Source organism: Euprymna scolopes, chromosome 46 (genome assembly GCF_053919585.1).
Source record: "Euprymna scolopes isolate OS-2025 chromosome 46, ASM5391958v1, whole genome shotgun sequence".
Lineage (NCBI taxonomy): Eukaryota > Metazoa > Mollusca > Cephalopoda > Sepiida > Sepiolidae > Euprymna > Euprymna scolopes.
The window spans coordinates 201,711,252-201,728,598 of NC_136527.1; positions in this window are offsets into that span (position 1 = coordinate 201,711,252).

Sequence of the window (17,347 nt, forward strand, 5' to 3'; positions counted from 1 at the left end):
GTGAGTTCTCATATGTGTCACTAAAAGTGATTTTACAGAACAAGAATATCCACATACTTCACAAGAATGTGGTTTTTCTCCAGTGTGAGTTCTCATATGTCTTACTAGACGATCTTTTCGATGAGACGAATATCCACACACTTCACAAGAATGTGGTTTTTCCCCAGTGTGAGTTCTTATATGTGTTACTAATGTTTATTTTTTATTACAAGAATATCCACACACTTCACAAGAATGTGGCATTTCCTCTCGGTATACTTTCATGTTTTACTAAATTTTATCCTGATCCAATATTATGAATTTCGTTATGAATACTACAGAATATCACTCTAGCATTATTTTTAAAAGAACCTGCTACACAAGAATACAATATTTGTTTTATGTATGTAAGATATTTTAATGGAATCGATTTTTGTAAGATCCTGTTTTTTCAAATGCCGCATACTTTTCTGAAAATTGTGATTATATTGTTTATACCTTTTCATTCATTTGAGCTGTAAGCACATATACAGAATATGTGAATATTATCTTCAAAGTGTGTGTGATTTTCTACACTATTTCAAATATATAGTTTTGTATAATAAAACATACTGATCCATAAAAATGTAATAAGTCATCAAACAGGAAAATCTGTAAATAAAAGAAATAAATGAAATGTTATTATTATCGTTTATGTATTGTTTGTTATTGAATATTATGGGATGGAACTCATAAAATCTTGTTTACTCAAAACTTAATAAGAAAATAATCGGATGTTTTATAACTTAACAAAGGAAGAGTCGATACAGGTATTTTCAATATATACTTTAGAAACAGTTATCCATCATAAGAAAACCCTAAGAAACATTGATATATATAGATATTGATATATATATATATATATATATATATATATATATATATATATATATTGATACTGATATATATATGCATATATATAGATATTGATATATATAGATACAAAGAAATCCCTTCCCATAATTCCCTTTCTATCTTTCTGTCCCTTTCTAGATGATTTTTAAGGAAGAATTATTCGAGCGAATTCTTTAATTGAAGGTTTATTTGAAATTGGACCATATGATAGGGAACCCTGAAATATGACTGAGGAGTATTTACGAAAAATTGAATTCTTAAGAAGAAAAGTTTCCTCAGTCTAGAAAGATCTCTCTTTAATTGAAACTTTAATTTTCTCAAGCTGTTAACTGTACAGAACTGGTCGTTAACTAATGTAACTCCTAGGTGTGGCGGGAGTTTATTAATTCGAAATAATCTTTGTGAGTGATCTTAGGAAGAGGGTTGTTTTTTGTAAATGATAAACTAATTACTTTAAAAAAGTTAATTAACGTGAAAAGTTTCTGAATTCGAAATGACTTATAAGAAGAAATAACTTTAAATTTCTTTTAAAAATAATAATTACGAAATGAAAAAGTTGGGATGTCTCTGAATCTCATCGTGAAGGGTTAATTGATTCAAAATTAATTTTCTATGATCTTTTAAGAAAATTAATTTTAATAATGAACCAAATGTAATGAATAATTTTTGAATTTCATTGTGAAAAATAGTTCGATTTTAGATTTATGCTCTTTCGAGAAAATTGTTTTTAAAATAATAAATGAATTACTTTGGAAAAAAGTTAACTAACATAAATTCGGAATTTTTAATGACCCTTTTGGAAGAAAAATTGATTTTAACGATTAACCAAAATACTTGAGATGATTTTTAAATTTTGGAATGAAATTTTAATGATCTTTTGTAAAGAAAAGTGATTTGAAAAATAAATTACTTTTTAAATGTACCCTGAAATTTGGTAAAAAGTTAACTATGAATGTAATAACTTTAAATGCGTTTGCAATGTGTAAACACATTCTAATTATAACCGAGGTACTCTGAAATGATTTTTTAAAAATGTTAACACCCTATTTAATTGAGTTAATGTATACCAGGTTTCTGAATTGTTTATTTTTTGAAATTCTTTCGCTTTAATTGAGTATTCCAACTCATGAAGCTGAGTGCCCTTCTGTAATTCTTTATATACCTAATAAATATTCCGTGGTGCATAGTTTTTATTAGTCATTCAGAGGCAGACTCCTTGCTCTAACAGAATTAAATTGGACTAGAACCTCTGAAGACTGAGGTTTAACTAAATCCATATAGGTCAGCGTGATGAGGTCACATAACTCCGATTTATTTAAAATACATTATACTGGTTGCCGAGGAGACCATAAGTCTAGTTACTGAAATAATAACTTGAAATACATATAGGTCGGCGTGATGAAGTCACGTAAGCCAGACTTGGTTAAAATACATTATACTGGTTACTGAAGAGAGCCTGAATCTAGTTACTTAAATGATGTTATAAGTTGATGCAGAATATATTAAAATACGTATAGGTTGGCGTGATGAACTCACGTAAAATCCAGCTTTATTAAAAAATATTATACTGTATTATAATATATAAGTGATCATAAATCCAGTAACTGAAATCATGAGGTCACTGCCTCGATGGAGGGCGAGGATGATTACCCTCTCTGGTATTTGAAGCAGTATACCAGTCTACCAGGTGACTGGCGAAAAAAATAAATTGCTTTACTGAGTTCCTGACAAGACGTTGAACATGGGGACATTGATCGCTGACGGCCGATTGATGCACCATCAGCGGAAAATTAGGAAATTCTAAAATTTATGAATACTCATGAATTTAGGATTGCATGGGGAGGGATGTGGCACTATTTTCCATGCCACTGTTTCTAACACGCTCTACAACATGCCCGAGCGGTAATTTGGCTATGAGCGTTGAGATACAAAGAAATCCCTTCCTATAATTGCCACTTTTTTGTACAAAGCGGTCATCATTATCAAGGCCCGGAAGCCACTCAGGGATAAGGGTTATTGTAAGTACAGTACGTTAGTGTGGATATTTTAGAGTGTCTACTTAAGGGGGCGGTTCATCAGGAATTTGTTTACGTTTGACTTGAACACATCCAAGTTGTAGTCAGGAGGGAAGCAGGAAGAGGGAACAGAGTTCCACAGGCGTGCAGTTCTAAGAAAGAATCTTTGTTCATGGAATTTACGTTTTGATTTAGGCGTAGATAAAGAGTGGGGAAAATTTTTGACAGTCGATTCAGCTAGACGGGTGCTTTTTTTGTAAAAGACTGGTAAGTGGGGACCAGAGGTTGGAGTTGAGACGAGCAACTGACATGGAAATAACGATAAAACAAAGATAGGCTTGCAACAGAAGAGAGGTTGCAGGGAAGAGAAAAGGGCATCCCTCACTAAGCCACGAAGTCTATTTTGTACTCTGTCAAGGCAGGATAGGCTGTTTTTAGTTGCTCCTGCCCAGATATGGAAGCAGTATTCCATCCTTGCGCGTACATGGCTTTTATATAGATAGAGAATTGCATCAGTAGTGAGATATCTTCTGGAGCGGTAGAAGGATCCCACCATCTTTCCGCGACCTTGGCAACAGACTTAATGTATATGTTCCATTTCAGGTCAGGAGTGAAGGTCTAGCCCAGAAGCTTGTCAAAACATGGGGTTTCTCCTAGACGAGAGACATCCATTTCAATTGATGCCAGATGGGGATCAGAGCGTTGATGATGTAAAGATAGGAGTTTGGTTTTAGATGCATTAAAGGTAACCAGCCACGCCTTTCCCCACTGAACCACTCGTTCGAGATCAGAGGAGAGAGAATCAGAGAGAGTTTTGTCATTTACAGCCTTTGATGTGTTGCTGTAGATGGTCATTTCATCAGCATAGATGTCAACGAATGATTAAGTATGTGTTTAGGGAGATCATTGATGTAGATAAGGAAGAGTTGGGCCCAGGATGGACCCTTGAGGGACTCCAGCATTAATACTGCAGGCCATCAACCACTACTCTTATGAGCCTATCAGAGAGAAATGATTTAATGACAGAGAGAATATTTCCAGTTATACCATAGCTGGAGATCTTGTGAAGTAGGCCTTTATGCCATACCTTGTCGAAGACCTTTGATATGTCAAGAGCAATTGCCCTGGAAAGGAAACCTTTGTCAAGAGATTAACTAATCATATGAGATTTGCTATCTGTCTTTTTCCTGCACGACCAGCATGAAGTGAAGACGCATATTCTGACTCCCCGTAAATGGGGGGGAGCGCCCCCTCCCTCAATACTAGTTAGGTTGGTTAGCTTTGAAAAGCTTATTGTCCAGTTTTTAATTGTAAAAGTTTTTGTAAAATATATTTTTAAAATAAAATAGTTATGCTTTATATATATTACAATTGTGTTGCGTGTCATTTTTCTTGTGTCTGCCATGAATGCCTTCATAAGTGCCTTTATTGAAACAATGAAGCAGTCCAGAAAATGAAGAAAGAAAATTCCATTTAGAACGTCAACAAGGGTGAAGAGGTCAAGATGTTTCCTGTGAGAAGAAGGAGCCACACAACACATTCAACATCTCAGGTATGATTTTCTTGCTACAAAGACCCTAATGACTGGCCCATCTTTACGTCTTCCCGAGACCACTTAAAGACATTTAATATAACATGTCTGTCAGTCATACACCTCAGTGACCGGCTGATAACGGTATAAGAGCAGCATATCGGTTGCAGCTTTTTAAAATCATTTTTTATAAACAAAACGTTTGTTACATTGTTGGGTGATTATAGTCTACATGTTGTTAACTATTCTGTACTTTCACCTAACAAATTAATAAACAAAGGATGCATTGTTATGTTGTTGCAAATTAGAGTTTTCATGTTAACTTTTCTGTATTGTCATCTAACAAATTAATAAACAATTTAAAAGTCAAAGTGAAAATTCGTTGGATATTTTTATTGTCATCATACAACAAACGTATTTAAAAAATTATTCGATTTAATGTTAAATGCACATTTAAAAGTCAATGTGAAAATTGGTCATGCTGTGGATTTTATATACGTATTCAAAAGCTGGACTTTGAAAAAAAATGATGCTATTGAGAAGTGAAATATGTATTCAAAGCTCGACCTTGTGATTATTTGTCGGACTATAGAGATTTTTTTATTTGCATTTGCAAGTCAAAATTTGAAAATTAAACATTCTATTGAACTTACAATGGTAATCTGAGTGCCTGATGCTGAAATTAGGTTGTATTTGAAAAAAAAAGTCGCTTTTGTTAAAAGAACTTTTAATGCGATTCAGTTGAATTTTTTGGAAAAAGTAGTCGTTTTTAAATGAGAAATTTAAAAAGAAATTTGGTTGTATTAGCTGAAACATAAGTAGTTGGTCTTAAATGAAGAAGTACAAATTTGTCGTTCTAAAATGAAGAATTTTGGAAATGTGATTCAGTTTTGTTGTATTTAGGAGTCGTCACTTTTAAGCCGAGTATCGTGGAATAGCAGGATATCTGAGTGGGCTATAAAGTGAGATTAACTTTGATATCTGACTGGGTTAGTCAGTGAGACGAGCAGAGATGTCTGAGGCGGCTAGGGATCAAGACTAGTGAAAATATCTGAGTGGGCAAAGAAGACTAGCATGGATATCTAAGTGGGCTATGAAGCAAGATTTGCACGGTTGTATGTTTATGAGGTGATCTTTAAGGATCAGGGGGGGGGGAATGTGGTTTAGTGTGAATTGCATATCAATGAGTTTGCTAGACATTGGAATGAGAGCATATAAGACCGGCAATCAAGATGGCGGCAGTTGAGTTCTGGAGAACAGGAATGAAAGTGATGGAACTTAGAATGTCATCTGAATGTTGACAAGATTCCAATTTTTTTATTAGAATCATGTGGTATTTTTCCACTGTAGAGCATCGGTTATCTTAGGTTTGCCACAATGGATTGTTGTGACTTGTGCCGTAGGTAACACAAAAAGTATAACCTTGTCGGTCTGGTAATGTTAGAAAAGATTTCATCTCCACTGATCACAACTTCGGAATGATTATCCACACCTTCAGTCTGATCATGTGACTTTTTATACCCAAATTATCCAATCAAATGAGTCGAACGTAATGGCTACCTCAAGCATAAAAAGAATCAACATTCCCACAAACATTTTCTTTGCTTAAGCTCTTCCAGACAGTTGCAAATAAATGTCGTGCATCACTTTTTCTGACAAGTAAATTGTTAGATGGAAGTAGAGAATAGTTAAAAACATGTGGGTTTTAATCCTACCTTCGTAAAATCAAAACAAAAATCGATACAAGGACTTCCCTCTCCCTTTCACCGCCACAAAACTTTGAAACTGCGAAGTAGTACATGTCTAGTTGATTGAAATGTGAGCAGGAAGCAGGTGCTTAATTCATGTTAAATTTATCTAACAAAGTCTTAAATATTTATATATATATATTTTTTTAATTGTATTTTCGGGATATTTTTATGGCTTTTCAGACGATTGTAAACATTTGCCAATTATTTTTTCTATGTTAAATTTTAGTTAATTGGTGATTGTCAATGTTTATGTAAACTTTATTAAAGAAAGTGTTGCCTATTCTATAACCTTAAATATTGAATAAAATATTACAATTCACATGGAAAACGGTAGACTAAAAACTGTTTTTAAAAATTAAAAAAAAAGCAATTAAATATCAAAAAAGCAGTTTAAACCAACTTCGAATTAAATTATTTTGTTTATGGTAAACATTATTATTTTACTAGAAATCACGTAAGTTTTACTTAAATAAACACATTTTTGACAAAAAGCTCTAATAGTCAGATTGAATACTATATTTTAAAGGAAGATTGTTTAATATGAAGAATCACTCAACCCTCGAAAATTCCTTTAAAATTACCACTCTTAATGGTTTTCGGGGTCGCTGAAAACTAAAATAACGTTTAAAATTACGGCAAGTGAGTAGTTTCCAAGATATGAAGAAATGGTAGTTTTAAAAAACTGGGGGATTACTTTTCTATGTTAATTTAACGTACAATGAGCACCCACTTTGTGGCCACGATTTTTTTCGGGGGGGGGGGGTCTTTTTTTATCCCTCGGAAAATCCTTTAAAATTCCCACTATCTTTTAAAATTTCAAGAAACAAGTAGTTTCCAAGATATGAAGAAATGCACTCACTTTATGGTCACCTTTTTTTTTTTTTTGAGAAGGGGAATCAATAATTTTATTAGATTGCAAAAAAAATAAACCATTTTTAATTTTTAAGATTTTGTGTAAAAATGTCCGAATTGTTTTCCTATAAAGTTTAGATTATATTTGTCAATTCTTAAACCTTTTGGGGGGTATTTCTACTGTAAATTTATATTTCGTTTTCATTAAAAAAAAAATTCTGAGGTGCAAAAAATAAACTGCTTTTCTGTTTCAGATTATTTCTAAAAGTTATTCAAACGGATTTCTGAAAGACGTAAAAATAACTTACCTTTCATATTGGATTGCAATAAAAAAATATTTTAATATTTAAAATTATTTTTAAGTTGTTAAATGATATTTAAAAAAAACAAAAAAAACTTACCTTTCATTCAGGGAATTAAATGCGAGAAAAGTGTCGTTTTTTTCTTTTGTGTTCAAAACAGAAAATTTGTTTTGTTTGTTAGGATTTCTTTAGTAAATTGATACAACTTTTGTTTTGTGTGTCCAATCCATTAAGAAATAAAATATATGAAAATATAAAAGAATCAAAATTAAAAGATACAAAACACGATTTAAACGTGAAATTATTTAAAGAAAAAACAACTGCTTAAGAACAAAGAACTTAAGGTCACCGTAAAACGGTGAAATCATTATTTTGTTCCGTGTATAAAAATGTCCGAATTGTTTTCGTATAAAGATTAGATTATATTTGTCAATTCTTAAACCGTTTGGGGTATTTCTATTGTAAATTTATATTTCGTCTTCAATTCATTAAAAAATATATATGAAGCTATAAAAAGCAGGTTTATTTTTTTAGATAAAGCATTTCATTATTATTTGGATTAGTCGAATTACCGTTAACGCTCAAAATGAGAACAGTATTCCGAATAATAATGTGACTTCTTGCAACATATTGTTATCAAACTCGATTCGGTTAAACTTACGATGACCTTCACTCATTATTCCAGACTTAAACCCAATTATTGGTTTGTCTGTTTTACATAAGATCAGCATTAAACGAACAATAATGAAAGTGTAGTAGCTGTTTCTAATTTGTTTGCTCATTTCAACCGTGTTTTGCGTTATCATCTTTGTAGCTAGTTCAAGAGAGGTTTCATTTGTCATGGGTTTTGCCATCCTCCCATGCATTACGTGTCTTTGATAGAGAAGTAGTTTAATGTTGTAAAATGATGCACCGCCTCCCGGGTATGAATATGGTAGAGAATATAAATTACAATTTACTGCTAACCGTGTAACTTGATCAAACGCTTTTTTATTTACCTTATATATTGTTTCAGGGGAAGGTAACTCTTCTGGGAGTTATGTCCCTTTAATTGCAAGCATTGCTCACCGGATATACGAGAAGAGAGACCCTTCCTGGACTGAACACAATAAACACTACACATTGTCTCCCTATAAATACGTTAATAAACTTTCCTTCTTTTATTTAAATGCGCAGTACATATTAATCTCTTTATTTCCCTCACGGAATACAGTTTCTTGATTATCCTTATAGGATATGTGCGCGCGCTTACGCGTACAAAAATCGCCAGCCGTGATAACATAGAATTACATGGCTTCATATATGGAAAACTACTTGTTTTTCGTCTAATTTGAAATTTTCGCCAATACTACACTGTGACAAGGCAGTTTGGTACGCGAGTGCATATTTAACAGCCTTCGTTTATGATCGTGCGAAACGAAGGATGGGATGTGAAATGGAAAATAGTCCCAGTTAATACCATACAAGCGGTAAATTTGCGACGGAAATGGTTACCATATTCTTTTAAAGCACACCGAAAACTACAAAAAACTATATTTTTTTCTATACAAATGTGAGACGAACCTTAAAGTAAAAAAATACCGATTTTTCTTTATTTTTTAATTTCCTCGTGTCTTTATTGAAAGATGAAAACAAAAAAAATCGAAACCTTTTAGCCAATAAACACTAAAATGCCCCCCTCTCAGGTGGACAGAAAGTGGATACTCATTTTAAGTTAAATTTACATGGAAAAGTGACCACCCGCTTTTCGAAAAAATAATTTCTTCATATCATGAAAACAATTTTTTTGCGACGGAAACGATTTTCAGATTCGTTTTTAGCACACCAAAATCAACAAAAACATATTTCGTTACATACGAACGTGAGACGGGCCTTAATGTAAAATGTTATCCCCTTTTTTATATCCAAGGTCATTGTATAGAGGGAGACAACTCCATTTCACTAAGAGATTCGTTCATTTTTTTAAATCTCATAATTTAGGACGCTACTACTAAGGATATTTTTATTAAATCTGAAACGATTTTTTTTTAAATCTTTGACACGGTAAGTTTGGGAAAAGGAGTTAAAAAAAATATACAAAATACTGTTAAAAAACACCGAATATATGTCAGCTTATGTCACGGTAAAATATATTTAGCGAGTTTCCAACAGTATTTTGCATATTTTTTTGTTTTTAACTTCTTTTCCCAAACCTACTGTGTCAACGATAGAGTCAGGAGGCACCATCTTTAACTTTCCAATACATCGGTAAACACTGTATGTTTTTCGAGCTGAATAAACATGTTGCATTAAATATAAACACTAAAAACATATCCAGTTATTTAGAAAAGTAACTTATCTTGCCTTTGATAATATTTATTTGTTCTATATTTGTTTTGTGACAACTTTTTCGAATCTATGTGTACAGTAAAACAAACCCAATTAGTCTTTAAGCTTAACCCTTAAAGCATTACAAAACATTTTGTTACTACATTTTTAAATTAACAAATAAATGTCTGGTAATATTTGTTGCGAAAATAAAGGAAAATGCATCGATAGCTGAAGAGGAAATTGTGATTTTAACAAACAATTTTTTTTTTAAGCTGTGGCGACTTTTTTTCTGTAACACATTTCCCATAACATGTGTTAATTAATTTTAAAAAGTAGTAAAAATTTTTTTTTAAAAAGTAGTCGGAAAAATTCCATTTTTCTTTTGTAATGTTTTCATTCTTTTGGTTTTAAGCTTAAAGATTAATTTTTTATAGAAACTCACAATAATATTTACGTTTTGATAAAAATGTAGTTGAAAAAAAAATAAAAACGTTGCTGCAACTTTCCTTTTCAAATGTTTTCATCAAACGAAAATATCGTTGGTTTTAGCGTCGTAAATTTTGATATGAAAACAGAAACGATTCTCTTAATAGGCGCATAAAGACTACGTTTTGTATTATTAAGGTTATCAACTTTGTTACATAAAAAAAATTGCTGCAGTTTTTTTTTAATAAAAATATCGTTGGTTTTAGCATCCTAAATTATGAGATGAAAAAATAATTCCTCTACAATTATTGTTGCATTTTCATTTTTTGTAATGTAATAAAAAAAAACCTGTGACATGAAAACATAAACGATTCTCTTAATAGTCACATAAAAACTACATTTTGTTTTAATAATGTTATTTTGTATATATATTGTTAGATTTAAAAAAAAAATCGTCTCAGCTTATTTTTTTTATGTTTTGATTTAATAAAAAAAATATCGTTAGGAGTGACGTCCTAAATTATGAGATGAAAAAATGAACGAATCTCTTAGTAATATGGAATTGTCTCCCTCTACATAATAACCTTGTATAAAAAAGCGTGGTTCGCCTAAAAAAAGGAACTATGCTATCTTATCGATATATTATAGGAGATTGCCTTAAAAATTTCAATTTATATTAGTTAAAAACTATTTCATGAGATCAACAGAAATGCTCCAAGCAGTTGGTGTCTATTTTTTTCTAACATTAAAAATAATAAATGATGGTAAAACTTGCGGTAAATGCGCAGTTTTACGGTTCTTGTAAAATGAAAAAGAGAATTTAAATTTCGTTCTGTTTTAAATTCTGATCATTTTTACATTACGTCCAACTCATCGCTCACATTCGACGTGTCAACTTTATAGGTTTTCGGGTATGCTGAAAAGGTTGTGGGCGTTTAATCTGAAAGCCGTTTTTAACATGAGAAGGTTAGGGGTGTCTATTTCGAATGTCGTTCTTAACATGGGACGTTAGATTGGTTATGTGTTGTAAGTTTACCCGAAAACAGTAGTAACAGAAATGCTCATGAAGTTGTTTTTTTTTTCATATTACATTAAAAATAATAAATTATATTAATGTCTTATTTTTTCATATTACATTAAAAATAATAAATGATATTAATATGTGTCTTTTTTTCATATTACATTAAAAAAATTATATTAATATGTGTCTTTTTTTCATATTACATCAAAAATAATACATTATATTAATATGTGTCTTTTCTTCATATTACATTAAAAATAATAAATTATATTAATGTGTCTTTTCTTCATATTACATTAAAAATAATAAATGATATTAATATGTGTCTTTTTTCATATTACCTTAAAAATAACAAATTATATTAATATTTGTCTTTTTTTCATATTACATTAAAAATGATAAATTATATTAATATGTCTTTTTCATATTAAATTAAAAATAATAAATTATATTAATATGTGTCTTTTGTATTATTATATAAAAAATAATAAATGGTATGAATATATGTCTTGTCCATATTACATTAAGAATAATAAATTATATTAATACGTGTTTATTTCGTTATTACATTAAAAATAATAAAGTATATTACTATGTGTCTTTTTTCATATTAAATTAAAAATAATAAATTATATTAATATGTGTGTTTTTCATATTACATCAAAATAATAAATTATATTGATACGTGCCTTTTTTCGTTATTACATTAAAAATAATAAATTATATTAATATGTATCTTTTTTGTTATTACATGAAAAATAATAAATTATATTAATATGTGTTCTTTTTTCATATTACATCAAGAATAATAAATTATATCAATATGTGTCTTTTTTGCTATTACATTAAAAATAATAAAATATATTAATATGTGTCTATTTTTCATATTACATTAAAAATAATAAATTATATTAATATGTGCCTTTTTTCATATTTTATTAAAAATAATAAATTATATTAATGTGTTTCTTTTTCATATTACATTAAAAATAATAAATTATATTAATATGTGTATTTTTTCATATTACATTTAAAATAATAAATTATATTAATATGTGGTTTTTCATATTACATTAAAAAAAATAATAAATTATATTAATGTGTCTTTTTTTCCTATTATATAAAAAAATAATAAATTATATTAATATATGTCTTCTTTATATTACATTAAAAAATAATAAATTATATTAATTTGTTTTTTTCATATTACATTAAAAATTTAAAAATACATTACTATGTGTCTTTTTTCGTTATTACATTAAACATAATAAATTATATTAATATGTGTCTTTTTTTCGTTATTACAATAAAAATAATAAATTATATTAATATGTTTTTCATATTACATTAACAAATAATAAATTATTTTAATATGTGTCTTTTTTTCGTTATGACATTAAAAATAATAAACGATATTAATATGTGTGCACGCTGTTTATATACCTGTTTTCCTTCTGTCGTCGCAAATATAACTTTTAAAAGCATATTTTATATAATTTACATTAATTATCAACGTGGGTCGCCTAAAATAACTGTCCAACCAAATCAAGGAAGTGTGCCCCCCTGACGACGACCACGATGACTCGACTACACTTGGTTAGATGCTGCCTTTCTATCTGTCGGAACAATTACGCAGCCTTACAGTAAAGATTGCCTTAAGTAACTTTAATTTATATTAATCAAAAACTATTTCATGAGATGAACATATAAAAAAGAAATTGAATTTATTGTCATTTTTAAATGCCGCTCAACTAAGGAAAGACAATTCTTCAGATCGTAATTTTTATTTCTGTTTGTTTCAACCGACTTCGATATAATTAAACAAATACAACGTTGTTTTATTTGATTCCAGTGGCGGCTCGTACCTAAGATTAGTGGGGGTGCTGTTATAAAGAAAACACCTATTGTATTAATATTGTGTAAATATAAAACAAACATAAAAATATACATAATTTATACGTATGCACACGTATAAAAATACAATAACTTAATGGAATCCTAAATAGATGTAAATATTTTAAATAATTTACTTATTACATTCATTTGAAAGTAAACTTCATTCTCCTTGTTTTAATTTGTGAGAAAAGATTGATAGTTTTCTCCTTAACTTCTGAATGACTGCTGAAGAACTTTTTTATCAATTGAAAGCACTGCAAGTTCATTTAGTCTTTCGCAACCTATGGTGTTCCTTATATAAGTTTTTATTCTTTTCAGAGTTGAAAAACAACGTTCTATCTCTTATGTAGTCATGGGAATTGTCTAGATAATTTTTATGAGTTTTGTGATTTCACTAAGAACATCGTTTAAATTGTTTTCCAAAATAAATTTCAGGAGATCAATTACTTTTCAATACTCATGGATATCTGACCTACTATAAAATATTTCTAGCTCAGGTTCAAACTTTTCTTTGTCAATTATTAGATATGCTTCAGTTGTCAAGGATATCTCTTCTGTAGGTAGTTTTTTTCTTAAAACTAGCAAAGCTTATCTTGTAAAACAATTTAGCAAGTATTAAATGTTTAGTTGAAGAATATCTGTCCGTTATATCAACAGATATATAGTCACACAGTTCTTTAGCTTCGCCCTTGAGTGTTTGTGAAGAATTTTCACAGTATTTGGTGTTTCTTATCTCTAAAATATCAGTTTTGAAATTTGTTATGTATTCATTGACTTTATATATGCTAATTTCCCGAGAAATAATTTCAACATGAGACATAATTTTACGAAATAGCTCAAACCAAAATATGAAATTTCATCGTTCAAATATTTCAGAATTCCTGTCGCTTCTGCAACGGTCTCATCTACATATGATGTTGACTGAATTTCAGTGACAGTTTTTTATGCTTGAACATTTTCATGAACTCTATTTATGTATGTTAAAGTTCCACCTTGTGGCAGATACACGTAGAATGCTTACATCCAGATGCTTCTTGAAAAATGGACAGACGCTGTGGTGATCTAGAAAAGAAAGTCGGAATAGCCAAAATGTTAGAGATAAATATTCTGGCATTTCGTGTAATGCTTGCTGCATTCCTAATTATTAAATTAAGTTGATGCGCATAACAGTGAGTGAAATGCGCATTACTATAAACTGCTTTTATTTTCGCCTGAGCACCAGCTTTTTTGCTTTTCATGACATTAGCATAATCAAATGTCTGAGCTATCAGTTTTTGGTGATTCCCTTGAAGGATTATATCTAATTGTTGTAGAATACATTTTGATATCCCATCAGCGGTTTGGTTTTCTGGAATAAAGAATCCCCAAATGCGTTCAAGTATTTTTTCATCCAAGACGTACCGTAAAACAATGATCATTTGTGTATGTTGAGACACATCTGTTATTTCATCAGCCATGACAGCTACAAAGGAAGCTTTGCTAATTTCTGGCCTTATTTCATCATGGTATATTTGTAAAAGACAGTCAAGTATGTCATTCTGAATAGTCTTGGAAACACCTTTGAAGACATTACTGGTTTCTAAGTGATTCATGTCCTCGTAAGGGAGTTTCAAAGTTCCCACAAAAGAAAATACAATCTATTATTTTAGATAAAATTTCACGGTTCTTCTTAACATTCATGTTATGATGATTGATTGAAAGTCTGCAGGCCTCACTAAGTTTTGCTTTAATATTTATGGTCCCCAAAAATGATAGGGAAACTACATTGTCAACGTGCTTCTCATGCTTTTCAGTTCTATCTTTCATTTTGCTAATAGTTCTGAAACTATCTTTTGTCCATGTTACATCACCCCCTAACAACAAACAAGGAAAGCAGAACAATACCTTTTTTAGTTCACAGCCGCAAAGCTAACTTTTCCGTTGGTACCATTAAAGCTATGAATATACACATTGTTGTTGCTAATGCTTGGCTGGGATATTTGAATATCAGGCGTTGAACGGCTTCTTTTCTTAATTACAACTTTATCGTGGAGAGACAGCTGTGAAAACTCAATCTGTTGAAGTTCATTTACCGTCGCAGAAGTTATTCCTTGGGGGTGCAAGGAGACCATGGTTAATTTTTTTATATCAATTGTCTTGGGAAAGGTAAGTACTAGGTAGTCTATTAGTAGAATATCAATTAGGGTAGAAGGAATACAATGTTTATGTGATCCTCTTTTTGCGGTTCAACTGAACCGGAAGTTCTAACTGAGTTGAATCATACTTTTATAACTTTTAGGTCACAGATTTTTATTAACGAAAAAAGTTTAACTATTTAACAACGGTTTTATTTATAAAAAGCTTGTTGTTAATTAAAAATAGGCGTATAACAAAATAAGCTTGTCATTAAAACTGCTTTTTTTAATACAAATATTTTTAACTTTGCCATTATAAGCCGTCGAAAAAGGGGTAATACGCAAAAATATTTTAATCAAAAAACACTATTTTAAATTGTATACACTTTACAGAGTAATAAAAAATATACAAATATATTTCTTTTAAACTTAACAGATTAAATAAAATTTTACCGCAGGCAAACAAACGAAAAACATTGTTTAAATACATTTTATTTACAATTTTTTAATAATTTATTTTTTCATAAAAACAAAATCTTTGCCTTGACGGTAAAGTTAAGAGATTACCATTTAAAAATGGTTTTATTGGATAACAGTTTTATTTAAAATTCAAAAATGTGTGTTTATAAAAAAACTTTCTAAATAAAATATAGATTAAAAAAGTTTACATGTTTGTACTATGAGCAAACAAAAAAATTAAAGATACATAATTTTTTTTACAAATCTTTTTACAACTTTTTATATAAAAATAAAAACAAACTTTGGTATTTACTAAGCTTATTATAAAAACGGTTTTACATACTCGTCTTGTTACTGCACATTTTAATTAAAAAAACGTTGTTCAAAGTGTAAAACTTCTTGCTTTGTCCTCGTGGGATGTAAATAAATGCTAAGGCTTTATATATATATATATATATATATATATATATATATATATATATATATATATATGTATATATATATAATGTGTGTATATATATAATGTGTGAATATATATATAATGTGTATATATATGTGTGTATATATATGTGTATATATATATGTGTGCGTGTATATATATGTGTATATATATATCGTGTGTGTATATATATGTATATATATGTGTGTGTGTGTATATATATATAAATGTGTGTATATATGTGTGTGTATATATATGTGTGTATATGTGTGTGTATATATATGTGTGTATGTATATGTGTGTGTGTATATATGTGTGTGTGGGTGTATATATGTGTATATATGTGTGTATATATGTGTGCGTATATATATGTGTGTGTATATATATGTGTGTATATATGTGTGTATATATATGTATATATATATTCATATATATATATAAGGTAAAAACATTTCTAACTAAAATGTATTTTAAAAAATAAACTTTTCTTCGCTTTTCTATAGAAAAAAAATGTAAATATTTTTATTCTGTAAAGTTAAACTACTACAAAATAAATAAATTTCAAAGTACTTAAAAATACAAATAGAATAAGCCATATATGTAAAAAAAAAATAACATTAGTCGCGTTGGTAACTTCCAGGCTAAAAGCCCAAACACTTTTAATTAAAAATAAAAAAGTTTGGCATATTGTATATTTTTGTCTGCTTAAATCGCATTTAAAAGTGTGGGAATTTTTTTTTAAGGTGGAGATTTTATTTACAAGAACACGTTACACTTTCTAATAATAATAATAAAAAGAAAACATTTGTAAACAGAGCCTCTTAAAAAAAGCGAAAATGCGCAAACACCGCGTTTGGAACTGCGGAAACTACAGTTCCGAATTGACTCATATTAACCGTTCTGGATCGGGCATGCGCACAAGCGAATTTCACTAAGAAAGTGTAACTGTGAATTTTGCAGCTCCAAGCAAAGTTTTGCTTTTATGCTTATATGAGTATGGAGACAATTATCGACATAAAGCTTCATGATTATATATATATATAATTAATATGATATATTATCACATAGAAAGAAAAAAAATAAACGTATTCTTTTTAACGTGTATCGATAATAATGAGTAGAAATGACTTGGGGTGCTGCAGTTCCACAGCATAAGGCACGAGCCGCCACTGGTCCTATGTATTACCTCGTCCTTTGTTAGAGAAGTAATGCAATGTTGGAAAATACCCCAACTCGCAGACGTGAATATGAGAAAAAATATAACAGAACACAAATCGATATTTAACAACCTTTTGCTCTCCGTGTAATTTGCTTAAACGCTAATTATATATATATATATATATATATATATATATATA